Raw genomic sequence first — 7,740 nt, forward strand, 5'->3', positions numbered from 1 at the left:
ATCTATCTGTAAAATGGGGATAAAGTTATGTGGGTCATTTGGGCTATTCACAAATACTCTATGTCTCCTTCTGGACACATGGTAAAATTGTGTTTCCCCACATTTTAAAAATAGACAATATATTTTTTCAAACATCCTCAGAACATTCAGAAAAGTAATTTTGTTTCTCTACCTACTTTACACTTAGAAATAGCTTTGTGACTTCTTTTAGCCAATGAAATGGTAAGTGATTTACCATGCCTTCCTATTACCACCACTCACATGGTGACTGTGAAATGACCATGAAACACAGAGACTCTTTGCCAACCTGAGTTGGACATTTAGCAAATGCAAGAAATTCATTTGTTGAAGCCTTAACCCCCAATGAGATGGTGTTTGGAGATGGGGCCTTTGGGAGGTAATTAGGTTCAGATGAGGTCGTGAGGGTGGGGCCCTCACAATGGGATTAGTGCCCTTAGAAGAAGCAGCATCTGAGCACTGCTCTCCCTCTCTCTCTGTGTCGCATACAGAAGAGGTTACATGAGCACACAGCAAGATGGCAGCAGTCTACAAACCAGGAAGGGAGTCCTCATCACAACCTGACTCTGCTGGCATCCCAATCATGGACTTCTAGCATTCAGAGCTGTGAGAAAATAAATCTCTGTGTTTAAGCCACCCAGGCTACACTATTATGTTACAGCGGCTTGAGCTGACTAACACAAGTACCCTTCTCATCATGGTGTTGTGAGGATCAAATGGGTTACATGTAAAGTTCTCAGAGAGGGGCCAGGTACAATTGGCAATATATGAACATACACTATTATTTTTACTTACTATGGACAAGGGAATGGCCCTCGATAAAACTGGAGTGAAGGTGAGATTTGTGTCTTTAATTTTCTGCACATTTCCCACCCCCTTTTCCCAGGAACTTCATTTATTTAACGATCACTCATTCAGCCTTCCAGTCAACATTTGCTAAGAATCAACTTTGTTCCTGGCCTGAAAACTCCATTCATTCATTTGGCAGACATTTCCAGAGTCCCCAGGAGTTACCTGAGCCGGGACCTTGCTCCCAGATGCTCACAGGTGAAGGGACCCAGACAATGACAGCTCAGATGATGAGTGCTTTTCTGATGAAGCTGGGAGAGCCACGTGGGGAGTGCTTCATCCCACAGGAACAGAGGGCCTCCCGGAAAGAGGTGGCACTTGTTCTAAACCACGAGGACAAGCAGGACTAATTCAGAAAGCGGTCACAAAGGGCACTCCAGGCAGAGGGATAGGAAGGAGGGGAAGGCCATGCACACCTCAACGCTCCAGGAGTCCCTGAGCCCACACGAGCATCCCCAGGGGTGTCCTGGCAGGCAGCAGGCCCTCTCCTGACACATACCCCCACCCTCTGGCCCAGGGCAGTTGCCATGACCCTCCTGCACCAGCCTGTCCAGGTGACATTTATATGATATCAGGGCTTTGGGGCTCTCATCACAGTACATCCACCAGGCTCCTCATGGATTCAGAGTGAGCTATTTGGGATCAGGCCCTTGAGGAGTGTCAGTTGACAATCAGCTGTCTCTCCCGGACAACCCACACTTCCAGGCAGCCATCTGTCAGCCCAGGAGCTTCTCAAGGCTTCCCAGTTTGGATTCCCCTCAGCACAGCAGTGTCAGGCACAAAGGGTGCTCTGAAATGGGGTGCTGGAAGCAGGGAGAAAGCCCGTGGGAAGGCAGGCCCTCAAGGACATTCTCAGGCTGTCAGTCTGGTACAGCAGAGACAGGGGAGGGCATGAAGATCCCAAAGGCCATCAGCAGAGCCGTGCCTGGGCAGACGTTCAAGAAGAAGGAACCAGCACCTATGGGGGGATCTCCCACTTACTTGACATGGCCTTATTTGCTCTTCCCTGCAGCGCCCAAGGTTGGTACTTCTGTGCGCAACTTACAAATGAGGACACTGAAGTTGCCTGTCCAAAGTGCCTGGAATGGTTGTGGGCTTAGTCAATATCCCTTGACGGGGTGGGTGGAGAGGGAGCGGTGGTTTGTGCATTCGCCTGTGTGGCCAGGACAAAGAAAGGAGGTCAGCGTGGATATGTGGGTGGCCTGGGGCAGGAGGGACTCAGAGAGGAGAAGCCTGGGTCCAGGAGGCATGTGACCAATGCTAGACACCCCTGCTCCCTCCTGTGTGCCATGCAAGAGGGCCACTCAGGCTCAGGGACAAGGGTGGCTTTTAGGAACAGCAGAAAGACAAAGCAGACCTGAGTACACCCCCGCCTGCTAAGCCACTTAACAGCTATGACCTTGAGTGAAGCCCTTAGCCTCTCCAAGACTCAGTTCTCCCATGTGTAAATCAGCAGTGCGTATCCCCTTACTGGGTGGTTGGAGTTTTTTAAATAAGATGATGGAGGTAAAAAGTCTAGGCTACTGTCTGGCCTCTAGCAGATTCTCGGGGCTCTCCTGCCATTCATCACCACCACGTACCCTCTTCTGCTGACCTCCCTTCTCCATCACGCACAGGCTGTAGCTGAGAGTCAAGACACAAGGGCACTTGAGGGCAGAGAGTGAAGCTTTGGGCTGAGAGCCTTTCACCAGGCTGAAAAAGAGAATTAACTCCACAGGACAGGACCCTGATTTGTCCAAACATATCCATCCTTCCTTCTTCCATAGCAATGGGTCACCTGGCTTGAGGATGACGTTACCCAGGTTCCCTTGCTGCCAGAGGTGACCGTGTAACTAACTTCTGGCTAATGGAAGTGTCACACAACAGCTCCCGGGAACTTATCTTAAGAGACAGCTTGTTGCACTACTCCCTTCCCCTCCAACTCTTCCTTTCTCCCGTGGGCTGGAATGTGGGGCTGATGGTTGGAACAGCCATTTGGACATGAAAGTGTCCTTGAGATGGAGGCCACCCTGCATGACACACCAAAAAGCTAGGAGCCTGGACCCCTGAGGAGGGAGCCGCCAAGCCAGTCTGGACTACCTCCCTCTGGACTTTTCTATGAGAGAGAAATCAAATTCTTTCTTAACTGAAGCATAGTCAGTTACAATGTGTCAATTTCTGGTGTACAGCATAATGTTTCAGTCATATTTATCCATACATATATTCATTTTCATAAACTTTTTCACTATAAGTTACTACAAGACATTGAATAGAGTTCCCTGTGCTAAACAGAAGAAACTTGTTTTTTAAATCTCTTTTATATATAGTAGTTAATATTTGCAAATCTCAAACTCCCAATTTATCCCTTCTCACTCCCTTCCCTTCCAGTAACCATAATTTTTTTTTACTATGTTTGTGAATCTGTTTCTGTTTTGTAGATAAGTTCATTAGTGTCTTCTTTCTTCTAGTTTTTTTAGGTTACACAAAAGAGCGGTATCATATGGTCTTTTTCTTTCTCTTTCTGGCCTACTTCACTTAAAATGATGATCCCCAAATCCATCCAGGTTGCTGCAAATGACATTATTTTATTCTTTTTTGTGGCTGAGTAGTATTCCGTTCTATAACTATACCACAACTTCTTTATCCAGTCCTCTGTTGACGGAGAGAAATCAGTCTGTCTTATTTAAGCACTGTTATTTTGGTCTCTGCTGCTTACAGCCAAAATGTAAAAATTACCTGAACAAAGTCTGTATCTAAAGCACATAGGGGTGTGTAGATGGGGACATTCAGAGCCCTGCTTGCCTGCAAGTAGCCTGCAGCCTTTGAAGCACTTCACACAACTGGATGGGGTCCCTGGAAAAATCCTATGGGTCTTGCGCAGGTGTGTGTGTGCTGGTCTCCTGTGGGTCCACCTGTTCGGAACTCAACATAGAAAGCTTTCTCCCAGGCTGTGAGTACAGACCAGATTTCCTGACCGAGGCTCTCCTGAGCCACCCAATATGTTGATTCAGTCACCCCCACAGTATGGGGTGGGGGGATGCGGCCCCCCTTTTCTGATTTGCATTTTAGGTGACCCCAAACACTAGCCAGCCCCTCCCAGCGAATGCCACTCATTGTCCTCTTCGAGCATCAGCCTTGAACCACATGTGTGCAGGGCAAAGACAGTGTGTCTATTAACAGGGATGAAGATTAGCGATTCATGTATTAAGGTCATGTTTATACTTCCATTGTCAATGGTGGTCATTGTTTATTTGAAATGAGGCCTTTCTCATTTGCTAGGCATCCCTGCTATGAGTAAGAGCATGTTGAAGGTTTAATCATTTTCATCTGGAGGGGATGAAAAGCAGAGAGGATTGAGACTCCCTGTGTCAGCCATGAGAAGGGTCATCCTGTGGGGGTGCTGGCCCCACATCCCAGAGAGGGAAGCACAGCCACGGGACAGGCCAGAGAGCTCCAGGTGGCCTCAGATCAAGCTCTACCTTCTAGGCCCAGACAAATGACCTCCCACGATACCAAGGGAATTTGCAGATGTGAACTCAGACCCTCCTTCAGGAATCTTGGAGAAGCCTGGAGGCAGGATCCATGGCCAAATTTGTCATCTCCCGAATGAAAAAGCAAGTACATTTTTAGCAACGACAGCTGGTGGGAGGCAGCGTGTTGTTGGGAAATAGAAGGGCATAGAAAGAGCTGGAATAGAATCTCTACGGGTGTGTGTGACCTTGAGCAAGTTGTAAGCCTGACTTGCCTCATCTGTGAAATGGGGATAATGACACATACCCTGCAGGTTGATTGATACTGATGGTTGCGTGAGACAGTTGCACATGATTTTCCAAGAAGGCCAAATAAATATATCACTTTCCTTCCCTTGTCCCTAAGGAAGCTGCATTCTCTTCCAAAACATGGAGAAGAGTTTGGAAAGAATGGGGGAGGAGTGTGTTTCTCTGGAGAAAAGACCATGACAAACTCATTTCTTCCTCTTTCATGGACTTATTGGCTTCAGAGGTCAGAGGAAGTGGCTAACAGAAAGTCTGTTTGTTTTAAGCAAGAGTTTGCATTAGGGGTGCTGGAATCAGTGACACCATCCTCCTGGATGGTTCACAGCTCTGCTGGGCTCAGAGAGGAAGTCGGGAAGTGCTGAGGAGATGTTAGAAATAGGTCATTGGACTTTCAACTGGTTAAACAATTATATTCAAAGAGTAATGGGTCATTACTCAGGTCACTACTCAGGTCAGCCAGGTGGAGGTCTCCAGCAGAGTGACACAGCGCGCTGCTACTGTCCTGGAACATGGTTACCAGTGCATTCGAAATAAAGACTTAGAAAAGGTGCTTATCAAATATCAACTAGTGTATATAAAATAGATAAATAACAAGTTTCTTCTGTCTAGCACAGGGAACTCTATTCAATATTTTGTAACAATCTATAATGAAAAAACATGAAAAACTAATATATGGATGTATATGCATGACTGGGACATTGTGCTGTGCACCAGAAATTGACTCATTGTAACTGACTATACTTCAATTAAAAAAATAAAATGATAAATTGAAAAAAAAAAAGTAAAGGTGTTTATCAAGTATTCAGGAGATGAAAAAGCCACTCAGCGGGAGACAAAAATTATCAGGCCTTTGACAAACCTGTCTTTGCCTAATCCTCACTGTCACCGCCTGAGGTTGGGACAGTTTAGCTATTGTCACTGTACATTTGAGGAAGCTGGGGCTTTGACGGGGGCAGTGATTTACCCAAGGCCCTGAGGCTAGGAAGTCATGGAACCTGAATTTGAAGAGAGGCCCAGCACAGCTCAGCCACCTCGGGCCAGCCCACAGCTTGGAGCAGCTGCATCTCCCTGAACCATTTCTACTTTCCCTACTTGCTTTCAAAAGCTCAGAACCCTGCACAAGTCGGCTGGGGTCCAAGACCTGAGCTGAGTGCCCAGGTGGGGACAACCCAGGGCCTAGCCTGGTCCTGTCTGAGTGCAGGGTATGCTGTGGAGGTTCCCTGAGGCTGAGGAAGTGCTGGAGGACGCACAGTCAGGGGCTCCAGTCGAGACCCAAAGACCTGGCTTGATCCATCAGCACAAGGAATCGGACCCATCAAGATGGGATTTCCTGGCAAGAAATGGGAGGCACTGCCTTTGAATTGAGAAAAACAGTCAGAAGAATCAGGGAAAGGGGTGAGCTGGGGAGGAGAGGAACGACACGGGGGCTGTGCTGGCCTTCTCACTGCCATGACCTGGAGAAGTCCTGGCACGAGCAGGTGCAGGTGTGCAGATGCGTGTCTGTTGGAGGAGCGGACGTCCCACTGCGCTTGACTCCCACGGAGGCAGCTCACTCCTGGCCCCATAGTGGGGCAGCTCCATCCGGAGCAGCATCCCAAAGCCAGGCACTGGTGTCAGGAGCATCCGAGAGTTCTCGGCTGAGCATGGCTGGGGGTCAGGGACATCTGCCCTGGGGAGCCTATCAGGGAGTAACTCCAGAGGGCAGAGCTGGGAGGACTCGGATGGAGGGCGGTGGGGTGGGGGGTGGTTATTTCAGCAGTTTACAGGAGAACAGTTCTAACAATCTCATACATTGAAATGGGCTGGTGTGTGAAGCAGGGAGCGCTCTGTCGCGGGTGTTCAGGTAGAGGAGAGATCACAGACAGCCCTTGGAGGAGACTTCTGTCTTCAATAAGGGCTGAGCAACAACTATGAGCCAGGCCATGGGCAAGGGGCACCTGGTCTCGGGATGCTATGTCTCCATGGCAAACAGAGACCAGGAAACAGAAAATGACCCCTAGTATGATCTGTGTGAGGATGGTGATTGCCACTGAATGTTTGGGAGGAAAGATAGAACAAATCAGGGAGAGCTTCCTGAAGGAGGTGCTAATGGACTGAAGACGTTAAAAAACAGGAAGAAGCTGCCTAGCAGCTGCAGAAGGCCTGGCCAGAGGGGCTCATGCTCCTGCTGCTCGAGAGGCAAGCCCCCCACCTCTGTGTGGCCAGGCAGGGATGCGGGAGAAGGGGGAGGCTGAGCAGGGGCACAGCTTCACAGTAGCCCTGAGACTCCACGTCACACACATCAAGTCGTGGGCCCCTGGGTCGAGCCTCCAACAGCTGCAGGTGACTGAGCCAACCATGAAAACTAGAGCTGTTTCATCATTAAGGAAAAACACTTCCCACAAAAAAAAAATCCAATAGGGATACGACCTCCACTTGTGTCATCATAAGGCATTTCAATATCACGTTTGTCAATTTAAAAAAATAAGGATAGTGATTAGGTTTTTAAAAAATAATATAAATATAAAAGTTTCAACTGTTGTAAGATCGTTTTAAACTTTCATCACCCATTGGTGGGAATAATTTTCTTGTCAACCGGGTTCCTATGGGTTTCAGATATCATGGTTACGATTTGGTCTCCCAGTTTGGACAATGCACTGTAGTTACGTAAGCTGTCACCACTGCTGGGTGATGGGTAGACATGACCTCTCCCTACTATTTCTGCAACATTTTGTGAGTTACAATTATTTCAAAATAAAAATTAAAAAAATAAAAATAAAAGCTCCTGGTCTGGAATCCCATGCAGCCACCTGAAGCATTAAACCAGATACAAAAACAAGTTTTATTATAGAAGCAGCTGTTTCTCTTTTAATTAATTTTTTAAAGGAATGCTTTTTGGATGCTTATTTGCATGTGTTGATATAGTATACTACCTTGTATGTTTTAGTTTTATTTTCTTAGCATAATTTTATAAAATAGAGGGAAAATGTAAATTTCTTTTTCTTTTTTTTTTCTTTTTTTGCCTCTAGTGTCCTTAATGTCTCTTTACTCCAAAATGCATTCGATGAATTGCTAACTTTCTATGGGTGCTCCAAGTTGGAAAAGGGTGGGAGCTGATGTCTGGGAGGTGGGATGATGG

The sequence above is a fragment of the Camelus ferus genome, chromosome 5 (genome assembly GCF_009834535.1).
Source record: "Camelus ferus isolate YT-003-E chromosome 5, BCGSAC_Cfer_1.0, whole genome shotgun sequence".
NCBI classification, from domain to species: Eukaryota; Metazoa; Chordata; class Mammalia; order Artiodactyla; family Camelidae; genus Camelus; species Camelus ferus.